Source organism: Rattus norvegicus, chromosome 10 (genome assembly GCF_036323735.1).
Source record: "Rattus norvegicus strain BN/NHsdMcwi chromosome 10, GRCr8, whole genome shotgun sequence".
NCBI classification, from domain to species: domain Eukaryota; kingdom Metazoa; phylum Chordata; class Mammalia; order Rodentia; family Muridae; genus Rattus; species Rattus norvegicus.
Window position 1 is genome coordinate 15,210,814 of NC_086028.1, and position 23,066 is coordinate 15,233,879.

The 23,066-nt window shown below is 50.0% G+C and overlaps 1 long non-coding RNA gene across 2 annotated transcripts; it reads left to right on the forward strand.

Moving 5' to 3' along the window:
• The first annotated feature begins 534 nt into the window (after positions 1-534).
• LOC120095315 (uncharacterized) lies at positions 535-4,282 on the forward strand. Of its 2 annotated transcripts, XR_005490806.2 has the most exons (3): positions 535-769; positions 2,850-3,145; positions 3,863-4,282. It is a non-coding gene; the product is annotated as an uncharacterized LOC120095315 (long non-coding RNA). The 2 variants fall into 2 exon arrangements; XR_010055271.1 differs by lacking the exon at positions 535-769 and having other exon boundaries at positions 2,263-3,145.
• Positions 4,283-23,066: the final 18,784 nt, after the last annotated feature.

Consider the following 23,066-nt stretch of genomic DNA (forward strand, 5'->3'; position numbering starts at 1 on the left):
CTTCCTAATGCTGATACCCTTTAATTCAGTTCTTCACGTTGTCACGACCCCCAACCATTTATCTATTTCACTGCTACTTCATAACTGTAATTTTGCTACTGTTATGAATTGTAACGAAAATATCTGATATACAGGATTTCTGCTATGCTCTCCCTAAGGGATTGAGCTCCACAGATTAAGAACTACTGGTCTAGATCAAGTTGGCCGGTAGGGGGGTTATCTTGATAGTTCATTGAAATGGTATTACTCTCCTGAATGGGAGCAGTAATCAGAGCAAACAGCAGCGTGGGTACATCCGCAGTCTCTCTCTCCTCTTGACCGTGGATGTGACACTCTAAGCTCCAGTTGTGACTTCCATGCAATGGTGGCTGTACTTGCAACAGTGAGCTGAATAAAGCCTTCGCCCTCACAGTTGCTTTCCGTCAGGATATCTTACCACAGCGATGGAAATGAAACCCGAACAAAGGGGTAGCACGCTGTGGAGCCGCACGGGCGGAAGTGACGTGGCAGGGAGCATTCATTGGATGGATTAGGCCCTGCCGGGTACCTGACTCTGGCCCCCAGAAAGGAAGAACCAGATCTTCTATTTGCGGTCTTTTACGACAGCATCCACACACGGATTATTAACTTTGTGGCAATCCCAAACAGCGGTCCTGAGCTACCTAGCCCATAATGTGTTTCGAAGGTTACCCACCCCACCCCCGCGCTGTGGGAGAGCCTTGGTGTCCACCCTGCTGTCCTTGGAGACGATGCAGCCTGTGAACCACTGGTACGGATCTGTGCTGCCTGTTTGTTGTTCTGAAGCCATGGAACAGAGAAAAGAATGGAACCTTCCATTCCTGTTCCTGGCAGCAGAGGGTCCCAGGAATGTGAGTCTGGTGAGAAGGCAGGGTTGCTGTGGGTACAGACCACCCTTCCAGCTCACAGGCAAGCTCCCGGATGCCTACAGGCATGAGAAGCGATGATGGCACTCGTGGGCTCTAACCTCGAGGTCATCTTAAGATGCTTCAGTGCCAACCTCCTGATACCTTGCATAAGCATCAAGTCTTACCAAAGGACCTGCCCCCAAGATCTTCCCCGTGGGCTTAGGTACTGCTCATATGTCATAGGGCCATGTTGTCGTCCTTGTTGTGGGTTTGTCTGTCTGTCTTTCCTTCCCTGTTCTTTGCTCAGCTGGGGATGGAAGCCATGTCCTTTCACATGCCAAGCAGGTGCAGGACGCTTTTAACTCTGAGAAGCAGCAGGTCACCAGACTCACAGAGAAGAGGGACAAGAAATGCTGAAAACTAAACAAGTGCAGAATTGCCACGTGACTCAGCAGCTAGGCCCCTAGGCCTGTGACTCAGCAGCTAGGCCCCTAGGCCTGTACCAAGCAAGACACACACTCATGGGTCCACATAAAACCCTGTACCTGAGAGTTTCTGTTGGGTTGACGGTGATGCTCTGGGACCAAAGGGGCTGTGCAGGGGTCACTGTATCAAATGCCAGATGTTGTTCACTTGATGCAGGGAATACATGGACTGAGGGGATGGCCCATGGAGTGCTTGAGCAAACATGAGAACCTGAGTTGGATCCTCAGAATCCAAATTTAGAAACAAAAACCAAAAAACAAAAACAGGGGCTGGAAACATGGTTCCGTAGTTAGGAGCGTGTATTGTTCTTGCAAAGGATGGGAGTTCAAGTTCCAGCACCCACATCAGCTGGCTCCTAATCACCCATCACTCAGCTCCAGGGAGATCTAGCGCCCTCTTCTGGCCATCATGGGCACAGCAGTCATGTGCACATAACCCTTCACACACACACACACACACACACACACACACACACACACACATACACACACACACACACACACGCAGCATACATAATTAAAAGTAGTAAAGAAAAATCTTTTAAAAACAAAAACACAAAACAAGCAAACAAAAATCACTGTGGTGGTGAGAAACTGTGCTGGGGAGGTAGAAAATGGAGATCTCTGGGGCTAGCCAGCCCAGCTTGCTTAGCAAGTTCTGAGCCAGGAAGAGAGAGCCTGTCTCAAAATGAAGAAAAGGGAGACAGCCCTGAGATTGTCCTCTGTCTCCCGTGCAGCATGCACACATGCATGCATGCACACACAAACACGCACCCGCACACACACACATGCACACACCCATGTGTGTGCTCACACACATGCACCAATGAATACTAGAGTTACACACACACACACACACACACACACACACACACACACACCATGCAGCAGCAGCAGCAGCCAGTAGCTGCTCTACAGAAGAGGCAGGAAGTCCCCTGGGCCTCTTCAGAGAAACGGCCCCGCTGAGATAAAAGACAGAGGATGAAGGTCTTGCTGGTACAGCATCCTCCTTGCTGGTACCTCATCCTCCAACCTGTGCCTCCTGCACTTCGCTGCACTTTCTTTCATCCCATTCCACGCGTCCCTCACATCCTCCCATCCCAAACTCTGCTGAGCGCAGCCTTTGATTTCTCATGTTCAGGGGCTCTCCCTTCCTGCCATTAGTAGGGAATCGCCACACACACGGAACAGTGCTGGTTAAGAGGCCAAGGATACAACCCAACAGGGCTGTACCACAAACCTCTCCCCGAGTTCTCTCCTCCCTTGCTGATCTGTGTCTGCAAGCCTGGATCACATGGGGAGGTGCTTTGATGGGCAGTATGGTCTCCAGCCCGTAGAGAAACAAAGTCCCTACAGACATGTCAGCTAGCCTCCATAGTGACAAAAAAGCATGACTTCGGTGTGCGTTCCACTCCTGTCCCCAGCTCCTGACCCTGTCGGGTCATTCACTGCTGTTTAGAGCCTTGACAAATGAAGACACAGGCATCTCCTGTTCTAGGTGACAGAGGAGACCCTCGGTCTGCAGACACTTATCTCCACTCTCCAGAAATGGCAAGTGCTGGATTGGCTGTTGGGGGAGGAATTTCGGTAGCAGAACACCTGACTGGCACGCGTGACGTCCTAGGTCCATCCCCAATAATAGGGGTGAAATCTGCAGTCAAGTGCTGAGCCGAAGCACCGCGTGCCAGCCATGTCTGACCTACTGTGTTCAGCAGGTCCCATTCATCATGGAGCGGTGATATGCAGACCCACAGTTTCAAAACCAAAGGTATCCAAGGACAGAGCTTATCTGAGGTTGGTCCTCAAGAACCTCTTCCTCTCCTCTTCCCTCCTCTCCTCTTCCCTCCTCTCCTCTTCCCTCCTCTTCCCTCCCCTCCCCTCTTCTCCTCTCCACTCCCTTCCTCTCTCCTATTTTCTCCTGCCCCCCTCCCCCGGGAAATGGCCACAGATCAGACCCTTTGGGTCCCGCCTGTCAGAGTTCCAGGACAACTCACAGACACCTTGGAATGCTCTTCCGCACAACTGTCCACTAAACAATTAGCCCTGGTCGAGAAAATCCAGACCCATCCTAATGTTTGGTCAATCACCATTAATATAGCAGCAAGGTCTGTTAAGAAAAACTCCTTCTGGAAAAAAAGAATGGAGTCTCTGGCCTGAGTAGAGACCTTGGTCAGTTGGGCTGACCAAGGGGCTACTCCTAGGAAGGTGGGCTCACCCGAAGCCATGATAAAGAGTTAGGAGCGGGGTTGGGGATTTAGCTCAGAGGTAGAGCGCTTGCCTAGCAAGCGCAAGGCCCTGGGTTCAGTCCCCAGCTCCGGAAAAAAAAAAAAGAGGAACAATTTTTTCTTTAATGAGATTCTGTACCTGCCCTTCCCAGAACTCCTGCCCCACCCTCTTGCTCCTGCTCCCAGCGCAGTCTGTATGAGCTGAGCACCCAGGAGCTGTGGCTGGGTCAGCCTACCTTTCTGAGTCCCAGGTCAGAAACAACTTTTTTTTTCCTATCTCTTCCAGATGCTGGCCAGAACCTGAGTCTGCTTTTTCGGATGCTTTGGGCTTCCTTTTCTCTGAAGCACCCTCTCTGCCACATGGACACCTGTCTGCCATTCCCTATCTCCTCCTATGGGTCACTGCTGAGGGCCAATGCTACCAGCTCAGAGGGGGCCCTCTAAACTCCAGGTTTTCTAAACTCTGGTCCAATTGCTCTGTTTGAGTGTGTGTGTGTGTGTGTGTGTGTGTGTGTGTGTGTGGGCATGTGTGCATGCGTGCGCGAGTGTGTGCGTGTGTGCATGTGTGCGACCATGTGAGTGCGTGTGTGTTGTGTTTGCACATGCCACATCATGCTTGTAGAGGCCAGAGGACAACTCTTGGGAGACAGTTCTCTCCTTCTGCTGCGTGGATCCTTGGATTAAATTCAGGTTGTCAGGCTTGGCAGCAGGTTTTATTTTTTCCCACCCGCTCAGCCCAGAAGAGCATTTTCTCAAGTGTTGCTTTGCAGGTCTGCAGCACCAAGACCAGCACAAGATGGGAAACCAGGAGGAATGAGGGGCAGGAGCTCCTCCACCACGTGCTGGCAGCGGCCTCTCACCATTGTCAGGGGCACGCGGACACAGACTCGGCCTCACCACCCGGGTTTGTTAACTCCGCCCTCGGGCAGATGAAATGCAGAGCTCTAGGCTGCATCTCACCCCACGCTGCCATCGGGATGTCAGGCTTGTGGGAAGTGCGGATACACCCCTGGGGGTGGGAAAACACAGCCTAGGATGAGGGCCCCAGCCTGGAAGAGAAACAAGGCAGGCTGAGGCTGAGAAGGCGGGGCTCCCAAGCTCCCAGCTGTCCACCGGCCTATGAGGATGAGCTGGAGGGTACGGGTGGGAGGGACACTGACTTAACTCAGCTATGAGTGTCCAGGGGCTCGGAGGGACCTTCTGCTGGGAGACTTAGGTGGTGCTGCTCTGTGACAAAAGCTTCACACCGCCCCTCCCCCACTGTGGTTCTGAAAGAGCGTACCCCTAAACGGGGAGCCGCGGCTCTCGCTCCAATCGTGGGGTGGGGTGCCCCCAGGAATCACGAGTAGCCGGTCTTGATGTAACAGCAAGAGGTAGCTTTTATTAACGAGACCCCTATTAGCGGGATCCCGGGTCGATACGTATCTCACACAGGAGACAGAGGAATCGACCCCGAGCTTCCAAACTCGGGGGTTTATATAGGGGAGGTTAGGGGCATTCTCGCGGTTACACATGATTGGTCAATTCAAATGGTGCACAGTTACTTTCGGCGCGAAATTACATCAGCAAGGAGTACGTGCTCTCTAGCAGCTCGGCAGCGCAGGTAGGGTGGTTCATCTCACTCAGGGGGGTGACATCCTTGGGGCTGGTAGCTGGTTCGGCAAGTCCTATCTCTGGCTCTCCCTCAGGCACGTCCGGCCCTGCACATCCGGACTCTGACAATGAGTAACCTTTTTAAAACTCTAGTTCTACAGTTCTTTTTTTTTTTTTTTTTTGGTTCTTTTTTTTCAGAGCTGGGGACCGAACCCAGGGCCTTGCCCTTGCTAGGCAAGCGCTCTACCACTGAGCTAAATCCCCAGCCCCTAGTTCTACAGTTCTTAATGAGAAAGGCAGTCCTTGGTTCCAAACTGTTTACTTCTCGTTCACCAAGTTGAATAGGTACACACCACTTCTTTGAGGTGGACCAGAGATTTACCTTTTGCAGGAAGGGATGTTTGGGAAGGGGAGCTTATTGGCTAAACCCTCAGAGCCCATCTAGATTCCTCATTAGCATGGAGAACTAGCATGTGTCATGTGACCAGTGGTCATGTTCTTTATGAGACAGTTGTGGCCACGTGTTCCAGGCCGGGAATCTGTTGGGGAGTAGGTGAAACACCTACCATCCTCAGGTGGGTGCTGGGGTTTCTGAACCCACTCGACCTTACCAAGTTTCCCGGCATGGTCTACTGCCACACATTCTGGATCAGGAGAAAGAAACCCTGAGTGGCAAACTGGCCCCGCAGGGTGTACTTAATCAATGCGCACGGGAACAGTAACACTAACCACACCTCTGCACTGTAGGACCCGGGATCCTCACAGGTTGCCTTCCTTGCCTCTGAGCCACCAGCTCTTGCCGGATAGCTTGACTCCACGTGTATCCTGTTCCCCGTGGCTGTGGTTGGAAGCTGTGCTCTCAGACCCCATTCATCTAACCCCATCAGAGAACAGACTGGGCATGCTCAAGGCCGGCAGACTTGTAATTCTAGTTGTTATTTAAGTGTTATTTAGTTAGTTGTTTAAGTGCGAGTGTGTGTGCGTGTGTGTGTGTATTTATGTTGGGGAGAGGCATAGCTATTTATGCACGCATGTCGGTGAAAGCCACATGTCATTCTTCTGAACACCGTCTACCTCCTTTGAGATGGTGTCTCTCGTTAGTCTGTAGGTCACCATTTAAGTTAGACTGGTTGGCCACTGAGCCCCAGAGATCTTCCCATGTCCACTTCCCCATCGCTGGGGTTACAAGTGTACTCACGGCCATGGTCAGCTTCCTTCTGTAGGCGCTGGACGTCTAACTCTGGTCCTCATGGGAACACAGCAAGAGCTTCACCAATCGAGCCAGCCCTATGGCCCCAGCCCTCCCCTTTCTGAGACTCTTCCTGTCTCAGGCTCTTGAGTGCTGAGATTACAGATGTGCACCATCATGCCTGGCTTTCCCTCTATTTCTCTGCATATGGCGTCGGATCAAATTTGCCGGGCAATGAAGGGGAGAAGAGCGGGTTGGAAACGATTAATTTCTTTCATGAAGCAAAATATTTTCCAGGTTTCTATGCTTTGCTCAAGACACACAGGCACTTGAGGGCTTTGGGGGTGGGGGGGTTTCTCTATTTCTAAATCAACGTCCCTGCCATGGCTTTCTTTGCCTTTCCTCCTCCATCTTGTCCTGTGGCCACTGCTGAGGGCTAACGGCCGCCTGCTCAGGGAGTGAGGGGGGTCTTCAAACCAATTGCCCTTGAGCTTCTGTTTGAGCGCATATGAACACCCACATGCTGTGTGTGTGTGTGTGTGTGTGTGTGTGTGTGTGTGTGTGTGTGTTCACACATACCACTACGTGCTTATGGAGATCAGAGGACAGCTTTTTGGGAGCCAGTTCTCTCCTTCCACTGCATGGAGCCTGGGATTAAATTCACGTTGTCAGGTTTAGCAACAAGTTTTTGGTACGGTTTTTGTTGTTGTTTGTTTTTGTTTTTCACTCACTCAGCCCTTCAGAAAATGCACTTGGGGACAAAATCCCTCCAGGACTTCAAGTTAGGACAAAAACAAATGCACCAAGTAAAGAAAGAGTCTTGTGGACATCCTAATCCATTATCTTCTCCAGATAGGAATACCTAATGAATATGGGGAGGGGCCTGGAATTTAGGATTCCCTGGAGACTCCGCCCCGATGACATCATGTTACCTAGAAAACCCACTCTAGCCCGGCCTGCCAAGGAGAGGCTGTGTGGCAAGGCTGTGGGTTTTGGTCCCATTCTAAAGCGCAGCACTTTCAACGTGGGACGCCAAGCTCATGGCCCGGCTCAGACGAGACAGAAGAGAAAGTGCCTTCTCGGGTGCATGATAAGAAGCTCAGAGAATGGGGGTGGGAGACAAGGACAAGGACAGTTAAGGACCCTCCTGGCTGCTGGCAACAGGGAGACAAAGCTGGTTAGTGAGAAGTTGTGTAAGCAGGAATCAAAAACCAGGGACCCCATTTGGCTGAGAACCAGGAGACTCTATCCTCCAGAGGACGTTAAGCCATGTCCAAAGACAACTCAGGGACAGGGCTGGCCTTGGGTGGGTGGAGCCTGAGGACTGTCAGGGACCTCCGTGCATGGCGTTAGGCAGCTAGGCAAATATTAGAAAGTTTAGAGGCTGCTGAGGATGGACTCAGTGGCCGTTTCTCAAACTCCGTTCCCCATTTCTCTAGGAAAGAGAAACAACACAATTTTCACCTTAAGATTTAAATTACTGGGGTTGGGGATTTAGCTCAGTGGTAGAGCGCTTGCCTTGCAAGCACAAGGCCCTGGGTTCGGTCCCCAGCTCCGAAAAAAAAGAAAAAAAAAGATTTAAATTACTAAAGAAAAGCGAGGCTGGCCTCGCTTAGACTCCTTTAGGGCAAAGCTACTTCCTGGTCAAAAAAGTGGAACCTACCTACCTCACCCCTGTATGGAAAGACCACCTTATTACCTGTTTACATGACAGGGACATTATACACCAGTGCCCCTCCCTTAACCTTAAGAGTTAGTCCAGCTGGACCTGTCAATCACCTGGCCAACACCTGGTAAAAAGATGGGAAGAGTGATTACCCCTTTAATGAGATAATGTGGGCTGGAGAGATGGCTCAGTGGTTAAGAGCACCCGACTGCTCTTCCAGAGGTCCTGAGTTCAATTCCCGGCAACCACATGGTGGCTCACAACCATCTGTAAAGAGATCTGATGCCCTCTTCTGGTGTATCTGAAAACAGCTACAGTGTACTTATATATAATAAATGAATAAATCTAAAAAAAAAAAAAAAGAGATAATGTATTCAATCTTCCCCAAAGCCCGCCCTCGATACAGCCATTTACAGAGTCCCGGCCTGACAACTTTTTCTTTTCCTTCTGTTTCTTCTTATTTTCTTCTTTTTCTTTTTTTATTTTTTTTAATTTTTTTCTTTCTTTTTTTCGGAGCTGGGGACCGAACCCACGGCCTTGCTCTACCACTGAGCTAAATCCCCAACCCCCTTTTTTTTTAATTTTATTTATCGTATGCATGCTCTGCTGCATATACATCTGCAGGCCAGAAGAGGGCATCAGACTCCCTTATAGACAGATGGCTGTGAGCCACCATGTGGTTGCTGGGAATTGAACTCAGGACCTCTGGAAGAGCAGTCAGTACTCTTAACCACTGAGCCATCCCTCCAGCCATTTCTTGTTCTTTCAGATACTGACCACAAGACTACATGTGCGTTCCCTGACACTCTGGACTTTCTCATCCTCTGAAATCCCACTGTCCTACCTACCCCGTCCACCATATTTGCTCACCTCCCTTGCTGAACCTTAGACCCTAACTCAAAAGGCAGGCTTCTGCTCTTTCTCTCACCCATCTCTGTCCCCCTGGCAGCTTCCAAGAGTCGCTTCTTGTCTGCCCTGCTGTTTTCTCTCACATTCTAATAAAATCGTCTTTTAGTCTATCTTTAAATCCTCGTATTAATGATCCTAAGAACGCAAGAGAAAACCAACTTCTCCAGTAGCATGAGACCTGCCGTGGCCCCTGGCAGCGGTCTCCTGGTCTCCCACCTGCTGTAGGGTCTGGTCTGAGGCAAGATGGAAGCCACTAACACCCAGCTGGAAACAGCCGTCCTTGCTGTTTATAGCCCCCTTCTCTGTAGGAGGACGCTGGGGCGACACCCACAACCCTGGGGTTCGTTTTTTATGACATACTCTCTGGCTGAGGGTACACAAGGGTCCTTCTTTTTGTAATCCTTTTCAAGATTTTTAGTGTTTTTTAAAGCCGTTTATTTCGTGATTTATTTACTTACTTATTAGTGCTCTGTGTTTGAACGTTTAGTCTGCATGTATTCATCATTTGTGTCCCGGATGCCTGTGGAAGTCAGAAAAAAACGCATTAAATCTCCCAGAACTGGAATCACAGGCAATCATGAGCTGCTGTGCGGGTGCTGGGAACAGAACCCGGGTTCTCTGCAAGGGCAGTGAGTGCTCTAACCACTGAGCCACATCTCCTCCAGTCCCCCACCTTGAATATTGTTTTAATTTATGTATTTATTTATTTTTGTGGGAGCGCAGGGGTGTGTGTGCCACAGAACGCGTGCACAGGCTAGAGGACAATTTGGGGGGCTGGTTCTCTTCATCCGCTGTGGACTCCAGGGATCGGATTCAGTCAGGCTTAGTGGCAAGAGCTTCTGGCTGCTTTTATCTCTGGCTCTTTAGGATGTTGCTGTCTGTAGGTCCATGTCTATATGCAGGCGAGGACCGGCACAAGTTAGGTCAAGGCCATGATTGGACAGTAAAAATGTTAGGCGGGGACAAAGCTTTTGCAAGGTGAGAGAGAAGGGAAAGTGAGAAAATCAAGATGGAGATAGAGAAGGATGACCCAGATCTGGGTGATCTTGAATGGCCCTACGTAGTTATGTGTATTTCTTAAGGGATGGATTTCTATAGGTCAATTTATCTCATCTAGGTGGGCAGTTTACATCCTTATCAATTGGTTGTGAGTTTATTGTGTGGATGTATTGTGATTGATAATTTTACATATAAATCTGATTGATAAATTACAGTTCATTGAGTCATGGTTTCCCTGGGTTGTTGGGAGTGTGAGCAGAGTCCGTGCTGGGCTTCTAGAGCCCTGATTTTACCGGGTAGCTGGAACCAGAGAGTTCACGGCTAGTAGAGAGCCGCCGGGAGACTAACCAGAGATAAATTATGGTTAGTTCCATATGGCCGGAACTAACTCTAGAAACCAGTGTGGCAAGGTGCCATGCTGGAACAGTTCGTGGACCGCCTGGGTCAGAGAGTACTGGGGGACAGTGTGGAACCACTAAGATAGAGGTACCCTGCAGTGCCATGCGACCCCACAGGTGCCCGTGCTATCAAGGGATAAAAGGTCAGCTAAGATATTTACCACAGCATCGTCTGTCTCTGTGTCTATGTGTCTCTCCGTGTCTCTCTCTGTCTTCATATGTGTGTGTGTGTGTGCGTATACACACATGTGCATATACATACATATACAAGCCAGGGTGGTCTTAAATGGCCCTAGGTAGTTATGTGTATTTCTTAAGGGATGGATTTCTATAGGTCAATTTATGCAAGCCAGGACCTAGTACATAAGCTATCAGCTAGTCTATAACCCAGCTTCTATTTTCTGTTTTAAGGGCAATGACTCTAAGGCAGTGAGGGCAGACGCTGTTCAGGGCTGGAGAGGTGGCTCAGCTTTTAAGAATGCCTGGGTTTGGCTCCCAGCACCCATATCGGGCAGCTTACACTCTGTAATTCCTGTTCTAGGGTCTAGAGGGTGTTTGACACCATTGGGCCTTCTCTGTGTGCCTGTCACACACACACACACACACACACACACACACACACACACACACAAATAAAAACAAAAATAAATCTTTTAAAAGGTATTATGTTGTTATGTTACAGTCCACTCAAAGTAAGGTCAGGCACTCTCAGGAGTGTCCTGGTAGCCACTGGCAACCCCTGCGAGGGAGCACCCGAGGTGGGCCGGCTCGTCACCCTGCCTGTAGCTAGCTTCACCGTACCATCTTTATCACCAACACCGTAGTAATTACTTATTTGTGACCAAATACCCACATAAAACTACTTCAGTAAAGAGAGACTTATTTTGGCTTGTGGTTTGAGTGGATACAGTCAGCATGGTGGGGAGGCTTGTGGCAGGGCAGCTCTGGGCAGATCAGGGAGAAAGCAGAGGCACATGTGGGTGCTCAGTTGGCTTCTTGCTTTGTCTCGTTTTATTCAATTAGAGACTCATCCCATGAGATGGTGATGCCCACACCCAGTATAGGCTTCCCTACCGAGCTTTCCCCCCAGAAAACATGCTCATAGACACTTAGGGATGTGTCTCCTGGGTGACTCCATCCGGTCAAGTTGGCAATTAACTACCACCATTGTCATTATCATTACCACCATCACCATAACCACCACCATCACCTCCATCACTATCACTGTCACCATCACCATCACCACCATCACCACCATCACCACCACTACCATCATCACCACCACCACCACCACCACCACCATCACCATCATCATCACCACCACCACCACCACCATCACCACCATCACCACCACCATCACCACCACCACCATCATCACCACCACCACCACCACCATCACCATCACCACCACCACCACCACCACCACCATCACCACCATCACCACCACCGTGACTACCATCACCACCACCACCACCATCACCACAACCATCACCACCATCACCATCACCATCTACACCCCCCACTATCATAGTCTCCATTGTCATCGGCACTACAGTCATCTGTGATTGACACCTGCCTTTCGCCTGCATTAATTTATTTAATCTTCACACACTGTGAAATAGGAGCCATGGGCCCCAGTTCACAACTGAGGACACTGTACCACAAGAACGGCAACCGTGATATCTGGGAAGCAATGGTACAAGGATACAACCTGAAGCAGTCTGGCTCTGTCAAGGTAGACTTAGAACCTTACCAGCCCCGGCACACGGGAAGTTTGCAGCACACAGTCAGCAGACACTTTGCTTTTCTCTCCTGCCACTCCAGGGCACAGAGGTGACCCATGTCTCCACTGCTGGGAAGTAAGAGGGTGAGAGTGTTCACACAGTGTCCATCCACAGACGACAGGATCCAGACAGCCAGGCACAACATTTGGTTTGATTTTCCAAAGACAAACCAAGGAAGTTCAATGTCCGGGGGAGCAGAGCCCGTTCTTTTCTGCTTTAGATGCTAGAGAAAACCTCAGCTGGAGTTGGGGGTGGGGTGCAGACAGGCTGGGGGTCTGCCGGAAGCTGGGAGCCCACAGAAAAGAAGGGCTGAGAGAGACCCTTGCCAAATGAACTAGAAATGCATGGCCACGCCCTGCCAGCCTACATGGGGCCTCAGTAGAGGAGCATAAACCTGTCCGTCAACCTGTGTCTAAGAGACACAGGGGTTAGAGATCATTAGCGATGTCTGTTAAAAGCCAGCGGACTCCACCAACACACTAAGGACGTATCGGTGAACAGGAAACCAAAAACACGTTTTCTAGGCAGGACATAGCCTTCCTCTGTCACATTCCCCCACAGCGAATGGGGTAAGGGCCTGACGGGTAAGGGTCGGGGACTCCCGTCCTCCAGCCCCCACCTCCTGATCCAGTGCAGACCCCTGTCGCTCATCTCTACGCACCGGCACACCTGCCAAGAGCTGGCCCCCCAAGCCACAGTATCCATCCATGCCCTGTTCTGTCTTCCCGGGTAGCTTCGAACTTTAACCATGGAATCAGGGCCCTCCAAGCCGTACATGGAGCCCTGAGGAGCAAAGAAAAAGAAAGCAGCCTGCGAGGCTAAAAAAGGCCTCAGAGAACCGCTCCCTCTCCTGAGTGATGCCCTTCAGAAAGGCCCAGGAATGCCTGACGGTCCCACAGAGGGTGAGCCGGACCCCATAAACACAAGCAGACTGCCCAGGCAGGGGTGCCGCTGGGTGGAGTACGGGACCGTTGAGGGCTGAGGCCAGGAAGAAACTTAAACCCTTGGTAGACCCCAGTTCCCAAATCCAAGAGACACTTTACCGAAGGAGAGGATCTGCCTCCCTGAGATGAGGCCCCAGCTCATTGGCTTCCTCTACCGAAGCTCCGAAGACCACGCCCCACATGCCTCTTGTTCTGACTCCTGACCTCTGACCCTTGACTTTTACTCCAGTCCCTATTACCCTGCCCAAGACGGTGGCCAGTAGTAGGTGTCTAGCCTGAAGATGCGGTCACAGCTCCCATCCAAAGCCTGGACGGACGTTCAGTAGCCCCACTGAGAGCACAGGCACAGTCCGCACGGACCACTGGCCCCAGGAAGTTGAGACTGGGAGTGTGAACGCCACAAGTCTCGCTTCCTTGGATCACATCCCAGGGAAGATGGAGGCAGACGACAGCTGACAAGACACTGGAGAGTTCTAGATTTTTCCTGAACCATGGTGCACATCAAACCTGGACATCACAATCTAGAAAATGCTGAAGACAGACACTGTGGGCTGTGAGAGCAGAGGTCTGGATACTCCTGGCACTAAAGGTGGTGGGCAACAAGGGAGCTTGGTGTGCCACAAAGTTAGGAATCACTGCGGTAGAACCCAGGGAGTTGGCGCTGGGAACTGACCTCGGACACAATTCCCAACCCACAAAATCCATGCACGTGAAGGTGCAAAACACACATTTCCAGGAAATCCATTAACCACTGCAGGGTCCAACAGCCACAGGATCTGGGGGACGGGGACGGGGTGAGGGGGGGAGGGGCTGCTCTTCCACATTTAGGACAGTGTAGCCCACTCAGCCTCAGGCCTCTCCATCTTCCAAAGGAGCCTGTGTGCTGTTACATTTTGGTTTTTTTGGTTTTCCTTTGTGTATGATGTCTAGGATGGAACACAGAGTCCATGGCAGGCATACACACTACACTGTGGCTCCGGGGACACTCTGGGGACACTCTGGGGACACTCTGGGGCAAAAAGCTGAGCCCACGCATGCGCGTACTCCCCGGGATCTGTCACAGGAGGAGTCTGAGGCCAGCCAGTGTTGAGCAGCCCTCTGGCCTCCTGCCCTACTTGGAGCAAAAGGGACACGGTCTGTGAGTTGGGGTCACCCTTGTTGTCCTGCTCTCCTGGGGACTCCAAACCCCTCCTCCTCACTCAGCCAAGATGCCTGGAGACAAGACCTGCTGTGCGGAACTCTGGAAGCCCGTGTAGTTTCATTACCAAAGAGAGAGCTTAAGGAAAAGTAAGGAAAAATACAGACTCTATCCAATCAATGACATTCCTTCAAAGGGGGAGGTGGGTTTTGGTTTTTAGTTTTTGTTTTTTTTTTTTTTTTTTTTTTTTGGTTCTGTTTTTCGGAGCTGGGGACCGAACCCAGGGCCTTGCGCTTCCTAGGCAAGCGCTCTACCACTGAGCTAAATCCCCAACCCCGGTTTTTAGTTTTTGAGGTTTGCTGTGTTGTTTTTGTTTGTTTTGTTTTGTTTGAGAGAGGGGATCTCGAGTAGCCCAGGCTACCCTCTAACTTGCTATGTAACTGAGGATGACTTTGAACTTCTGATTTTTGGCCTCCACCTCCCAAGTGCTGGTAGAACTGCAGATGCATACATCTTGCTCTCTGTTGGGGGTGGTGGTTTGGGGTTCTTTGTTGGTTTTTTTGTTTTTGTTTTTAATTACACTTACTGTGCATGTATGATGGGCGTGTGCACAGGTTAGGATGTGTGTGGAATCCAAAGCACAACTTTTTTTTTTTTGGTTCTTTTTTTCGGAGCTGGGGACCGAACCCAGGGCCTTGCGCTTCCTAGGTAAGCGCTCTACCATTGAGCTAAATCCCCAGCCCCCCAAAGCACAACTTTTGAATGTCACTTCTCTCCCTCCGCCTTGTGTGTCCCAGGGATCGAACTCGGGTCATTAGCCTTGGCAGCAAGTGCTCACACAGTGAGCTGTCCCACTGGCTCCTGGCCTGGTTTGAGTAGATATGCACGTTTGAGATTTGTATGTAGGTGGCGGTTTGGATGTGTTTGTTTTGAGACAGGGTCTGACTACCCAGGTTGGTCTAGACTCGGTATCCTCCTGCCTCAGCCTCAGTGCTGGACTCACCGATGTGCATCACCACGACCAACAACTTCTCTGATTTTTTTTAAAAGATTGATTGATTGATTGATTGATTGATTGATTGATTATATATAAGTATACTCTAGTTGTCTTCAGACACACCAGAAGAGGGACCAGATCTCATTGCAGATGGTTGTGAGCCACCATGTGGTTGCTGGGATTTAAACTCGGGACCTCTGGAAGAGCAGTCAGTGCTCTCAACCACTGAGCCATCTCTCTAGCTCATTCTCTGATTTTTTGATAAAGGAATTCCGAAGTTACAAGCTGAACCTCCAGGACCTGACTATGATCTAAATGAAGCTGACATGTGGCAAGTGTCCACACTGCAGACATCTATACACAAACATAGAAGGGTGGCCCATAGACACAAAACACCCTGGGTCCAATCCTAAAGAATGTCCCCTCTGGAAGACACCGGGTGGTGGACAATGGGTTCTCTTGTTCTGATCTTCACAATGTCAAATAAACCTAACGATGAGCTCAGTAAAAATCTTGTTTGAGAATCAACCAATCAATCAATCAATAATAAATAATAAATTAATTAATAAATAATAAACAAACACATAAATGAGGCTGGAGATACAGCTCAGTGGTTAAAATCTCTTGCAGAGGACCTGAGTTCGATTCCCAGCACCCATGTGAGACTCAAAACTACACAGACACAGACACACACACACACTTTTTAAATTAAATTTTTAATTAAGAAAAGAAAGAAGGAAGGAGGACTGCCAGTCAACCAGTGGGTCACAGGTCAAATGAGGATTGTGTTCCGAGGACTTGATGCTCCGCTATCCCAGGGCTCTAGGGGTCTTGTTTCCCTGTGCCACAGCCTAGTATACCCAGACAGGCAGACCTGACAGCTGCCTGCCACATGGACCAAAGAATGAGGAACAGGTGTGGAGGGATTGGGCGCTGGGCTTCTTCCCTGGAGCTCACTTGCACCTAAGCTGAGGCTTGGCTCCCTTGGGACAGTGACAAGAGGCAGACGAGGCCACACAGTTTTGAACATCCACCTGGCTTCCTGCTCCACTCAGAGCAAAGGGGACACAGTCTGTGTGGTATGGATGGAGTCGCTTCTGTTGCTCCATTCTCCTGAGAGCTGCACACTCCTCCCTCAGCCTGTTCTGCTACAAACCCAACTTGGGCTGCTCTGTTCTCCCTCTCACCCCTGTCCCCTCTAAAAACAAGAGCTTTTCCATTCTCAACAGGGAGGGCAAAGGCTCCCTGAATCCTGAGAGAAACCTGACAAGGCCTGCTGGAGACCTCCTCAAGAGAAGCTTGATTACTGAGTGGTGTCCTGGATGGGACCCTGAGGTGGAGGTTATCCCGGGTAACCTCTGAGGGGATACGACGAGGAACCTATGTAGTTTATAAAGATTTTCAGGGTCGGGGTCCAATCACTCCAGCAAGAAACAGGAGAGCAGCATTGAACCTGAGTGGCTAACCCAATTTCTCTGTAAATCAAATGCTGTCAAGGAGGAAGGAGAAGGAAAGGAGGAAGAGGAGGGGAGGATGAAGAGGAGGGGAGGAGGGGAGGAAAAAGAAGGGAGGAGGGGGAGGAAGAGAAGGGGAGGAGGGAAAGGAGGAGGGGAGGAGGGGAGGAAGAAGAAGGGAGGAGGAGGAGAAGGGGAGGAGGGGAGGTAGAAGAAGGGAGGAGGGGGAGAAGGGGAGGAGGGGAGGTAGAAGAAGGGAGGAGGAGGAGAAGGGGAGGAGGGGAGGAGGGGAGGAAGAAGGGAGGAGGAGGAGAAGGGGAGGAGGAGGGGAGGAGGGGAGGAAGAAGAGAGGAGGAGGAGAAGGGGAGGAGGAGGGGAGGAGGGGAAGAAGAGGAGTCCTCCAAGGCTGGAGCTGCCATTCTCTGGTAAATGCCTTTTTTGCACAAGCAAGGCCCTGAGTTCACACCTAGCACAGGGACGGGGGTGGGGGGGCTATTAATTTGTTGGTGCTAGGGATATAATCTAAGGTCTTGCTCATGCCAACTGTGAATTCCTTCCTGGGTAGCAGGACTCCCTCTAATCATGCCAGCACAACAAGTAAAGACGATCCCTTATCATGAGCTGGTTGAGTCCTGGGGAACCAAGGACAGAGCTCCCAACTGGGCCGCCAACTACAGGTGCCTCAAGGATATTTCTGGCATGGTGTCCTGGGATTCAAAGACCTAGGCTCCGCAAGACAGAAGGGTAAGCAAACACACATTTAATCCCAGCAGAGGCAGAGGCAGGCAGTCTCTGAGTTCAAGGCCAACCTGGCTGATAGAGCAAATTCCAGAACAACCAGGACTACACAGAGAAACCCTGTTTTCAAAAACCCAAAATGGGCTGGAGAAATGGCTCAGAGGTTAAGAGCACTGACTGCTCTTCCAGAGGTCCTGAGTTCAAATCCCTGCAACCACATGGTGACTCACAACCATCTGTAATGAGATCTGATGCCCTCTTCCGGTGAGTCTGAAGACAGAGACCGTGTACTCAAATACATAAAATAAATATTTTTTTAAAAAGAAAGAACCCCCCCAAAAAAATAAAAACAAAGAAAGAAGAGGAAGAGGAGGAAGAAGAGGAAGAGGAGGGTCAAGTACGCTCTTGCAGCCATGCTGATTACGCACAGGATTCTCTAAGCTAGTCTCACCCAAGGAGTGTTCAGTTATATCCAACCCCTCTGCCCTCAACCAAGAGGATTGAGAAGGTAGACCGGGGAGATGACTTAGTGGTTAAGCTCTTACCTCTCTTCCAGAGGACCCAAGTTCAGTTCCCTATACCCACTTCAGTTGGCTCACGACTTGAGCTCCAAGAAAACTGATGCTATCTTATGGCCTCCTTAGAAACTTGCATGCATGTGGTGCACATAACTTTATCCAGGCTTGCACGCGCGCGCGCACACACACACACACACACACACACACACACACACACACATGGATTTAAAATATACACAAACAAAAATAAAACCTGTTTAAGAACTGAGGGCTTGTGAGGGGCCCAAGCTTATCGCCGGGCAGGCAGGAAGGATCTCTGCAGTTCTCAGTTGTGTCTGTAGGTGCCTGGCTGTCCCGGAGACCTTTCAGGAAAACCTTCCAGAATGGGTGGCCTCTGTCCCTGAAGGTGCTAATAGAATGCTCCAGAAGTTTCGTGACTACGGAGGAGAAGCAAAGAGAAAATGTTCTATACAACCAAGGGTATACAAACCGTTTCCCTGAGAGGCTTTCAAGTAAACAACGCGGATTTTTGTTATACCCCAAGTTACTATTTTCAAGAGAGTAGACATTTTAAAAACATTCCTTTCCATTTCTAATAGGTCGAATACTTGTCAAATCTACCCACGTGCCAAACATTCACAAATTTTAGGACTGAGAAGGAGTCTTGAGACCAGACTTTGAGAGAGAGAAGGGGGGGGGGGCCCTGGGCCCACACTAGAGGGCTTCCAGAGCCTTCTAAACAGGGAGCGTTAATCCAATGGGTCTGAGGCGCCATCTGGTGGCCATGCTGAATTCAGCCGAGTACAGCGCCTGGGTCATCAGAGATTCCAACACCAGCCCCTCAGTCCGAGACCACAGCAGCTGCACAGCAAGATGTCCACTGGGCACAGCCAGCATCTACATCCGGTCTTCCACTGTGGTTTCCCCACTTCTATGCCGTGGGGGGCTGAGCAGCCTCCTTTCCTCCACCAGCAGATGCTACAGCAGTCCTGCGGTGTAGGATCTTCAGGCTGAACAGAGCTCCTTGGGAACAGAACCACCCATGTAAGAGCCACTGTGGTAGAATTGTGAGCATCTCCATTCTGTGTGCTTATCTCTTGGTCTTGGGGTCTTTCCAGACAGCGTGCCTCTCTGAGACTTGCTGTTCATCTTTGACAGGCCTGGGGCTGGGGGAAGAGGGGCTGACCTGTTTGTTCTCTGCAGTTTTTCTTCACATCTCTTCACACCGTGTGTTAGCTCCTTGTGCTTCTCCGCTCCCCACCCTTGCACCTGCACCGTCTCTGGGCATCTTGCCCACGTGAAGCACCTCCTCCGCGTGGTCCATCCTTCTTGTCTCCTCCAGCCTGTGGTCGGCTTTACTCGTCGTCAACCCCATGACAATGTGGAAATCAAAGATGGTCTTTCATTGCGGGTATGTGCCTGCTCCTGTTTCTTAGATGCTCTTACCTCCCTGGGATTTTTTTTTCCCCCTTTTCTTTCTTTTTTTCGGAGCTGGGGACTGAACCCAGGGCCTTGCGCTTGCTAGGCAAGCGCTCTACCACTGAGGTGACCTGAGATTTTTATACTGCACTGGTCCCGTTTGGATATGCAGTACAACTCCCCACCCCCATCCAAAGGCTTGGCTTTTGAAGACATACTGTCCAGAAGTAGAGCTTTTGAGGGAGCAACTGAACCGTGAGGGCTCTGACCCTTAATGCTTCCAGGGATTCGTAATTTGATGGCATTCTTTTTTTTTTAAAGATTTATTCATTTATTTATATAAGCACACTGTAGCTGTCTTCAGACACACCAGAAGAGGGCATCGGATCTCTTTACAGATGGTTGTGAGCCACCATGTGGTTGCTGGGAATTGAACTCATGACCTCTGGAAGAGAAGTTGGGTGCTCTTAACGGTTGAGCCATCTCTCCAGCCCAATTTGATGGCATTCTTGAAAGGGGGCCTCAGTATAGGAAGTGGGTCACCAAATGTGTGGCTTTAAAGGGTCTATCTGATCCCACGGCACGTATTCCTTCTCTCTGCTTCCTGGCTCTCGTGAGGTGAGCCGCTCACTCCACCATGTGCTTCCCACCGTGGTCCTCTGCCTCAACACAAGCCCGCAGCAAGGATGCAAATGACTAGACAGAAGCTTCCGAAATCATGCACCCAAACAAATATGCTCTCCCTTTAAATCACTGCGTTTTGTCAGTGACAACACACCCACAACGGCTCTAATCCGGAGGCATGGAGGCTGGTGATAAAGACGGGCGGCTTGTCTTAGTTGGGGTTTCTACTGCTATGGTTGAACATTAGAACCAAAAGCAGCTCAGGGAAGAAAGAGTTTATTCTCTTACATTTCCATATCATGGATCACCTTGGAAGGAAGTCAGGGCAGGAACCTGGAGGAAGGAGCTGCTGCAGAGGCCATGGAGGGTGCTGCTTATTCGATTGCTTGTCATGGCTTGCTCAGCCTGATTTCTTATAGAACCCAGGACCACCAGCCCAGAGGATGGCACCACCACAATAGGCGAGGCCCTCCAACATTAATCACTAATTAAGAAAACACCTCACAGCCTACAGCCATGCCTGCAGACCAGTCTCATGGAGGCATTTCCTCATTTGGGGTTCCCTCCTCACCAGTGATTGTAGCTGTTGTCGAATTGACATAAAACTATCCTGCACACAAGTATGTCACCAGTACCTGAGGCTGAGCACCCAGCACAGCCCCGCTGCCTCACTTCACTTCTTATGGACTCAGTCTCATGAGCACAGAGGGTCTCTCCATTACAGTAACTGTCTGAGGTTGGACCCAGCCTGCAGCACTTGCCGACGTCTTCAGAAACAGACTTCTTGGGCTGGAGCGATGGCTCAGAGGTGAGAACACAAACTGCTCTTCCAGAGGTCCTGAGTTCAATTCCCAGCAACCACATGGTGGCTCACGACCCTCTTTAATGAGAACTGGCGCCCTCTTCTGACCTGCAGGCGGATACTATGTACATAATAAATAAATAAATACATAAATAAATAAATAAATCTGAGACAGAAAGAGACAAGGTTTTTTTGTTTGTTTTGTTTGTTTGTTTTGTGAGCCCTGGATGTACAAGCTCTGAGTCCCATGGTGGGAACTCTCAGAGAAGGATCCAGAACTACCAGCTTCTCATTCCCATCTTTATAAAACCAAAGGCACCCGACCCTGACCTCCTGTGGCTCACGAAGGCCTACCCAGGATTCTACAGTACATTCTGTTTTTATATTTGAGCATTAACTACAATTTCTGAACAACAGAAAGATCCCATTCCAAATCATGAGCCCTAGTCCAACAGTGTTATGCACACTAACATCATGTATTTGCTTATTTTGCATATGTGTGTGCAGGACATGTGCACAGATACACATGTGCAGGTGGACACACATGTATGTGGAGGCACCCACTGGGTGTTGTTCCTCAGGAGCCATCGGCTTCAGCTTTGGAGACAGATTCTAGGAACTGAGGGTCGCTGATGAGGCTCGACTGATCGGCTGAGAAGCTCCAGGGATCCACCTGCCTCCGCCTCTTGGCACTAGGATTACAAACGTACACTGCCTTTTCGAACTCGGGTCTTAGTCACGTTCTCTAGAGGAACAGAACTTACTGAATGGATATATTAGAATGGCTTAAAGGCTGAGGTCCAGCTCGACTAACAATGGCTATCAGTGGAGGATCCGAAATATTCCCTCCCAAGGATGCGATTCTGTTTTGGATTCACTGTTTTGTCTGGCAGAGGCAACTCTAAAGGCCTCTGTTCAGCCTTTCCAACCATAATAGCCCTCACTCCACAGGTCAGGTGACCAATGGGAGAATTCTGCCACTTCTAAGTGTATCTATGTCAATTGTATTTTCTGGAACTGGGGAAATAACCACAGGATGAGTTCAAGAACCTAGGAGGCCTCGTATGAGTTAGACACCAGCCAAAGTTCCATTAGTCACCTGACTTCCACAAGCCCCTATTTTAACGTGAGGGCCACAATGTTTCTTCGGGTATCCCAGAATCAGTGTCAATTCAGAACTAGTCTCCAGTAGACCCCAGAAAGTCTAATTGCTTCCCCAGTGCCCCCAGTGTACCGTTACCCTTGTAAAAGACTATAGGTTCCTCTGAGGGAAGGATTGGAGAGATGCTAACAGTAGAACTCTTAGGTATTTTATCAAGGTCCCTCCTCAGGGGAACCTGGCCATCCCTTCATTCAAGGGATTTCTGGGTCTGCAAGCTGGCTCAAGCCTGGAATTGGATCACAGGCCTAGAGTCCCTTTTGCCATGACCCAATGTAGTCTTTCTTCATTTGCTTCAGAATGTTTCCGCTTATACAGATCTAACAAAAATGCAGTCGGCTTCCTATCTGTGTCATGCCTGGGGACACTATGATTGATTAGCCGGTACCAAAGGTCCATACAAGTCATGCCACCGTCAAATTCACGCTGCCCGTGCTGCCCATTACAATAAGTAAATCCCTCCCCGTTGGCAAGTCAGTGGGGCCACCTGGCCCTGCTGCTTCTGGGCCCAGTTAAACCCATTGCACTGATTCTTCCAGACCGAGGTGCAGAGCTCTTCCGGTGGGCGGCACCCTCTCAGCAGTCGTTGTCTCACACTGTTAGTGAAGGGCGAGTCTTCTGGGACAGTGCCCACTCTAGCACGGCGTCTTCCCTGAGCCTTACACTCCCCTCATCAACACTAAGCCAAGGGATATCATGAATCTCCAATTCCTTTTCAGTAGGCCATCTTTTGACAAATGTGTGAGCCGACCATTCAAACAAACGTTTGACACTTCTTCTTTTTTTCTTTTCTTTTTTTTTTTCAGAGCTGGTGACCGAACCCAGGGCCTTGCGTTTACTAGGCAAGCGCTCTGCCACTGAGCTAAATCCCCAACCCTTGACACTTTTAAAAACAAAACTGTACAAGCTTCCTTACTAAACCTAGACTCTTCATTCAGTGGGCCCCACATCAATACACTCAGCATGATCCAGTTCTATGTTCCTTCCACCGTTAACCCACACCCTTAAAATCCACTCCCACACATATTCCCCAGACTTCTGCTTGAATGAATTAGCAAAGTCATTAAGCTCGTCAGTGTAGTGCACCTCCTCATGGACTCTCCGAGCTCCCCCCTAGGAGCCTGCTTAGCCTTAAGTCTGGTTATGGGTCTAGAGGAAA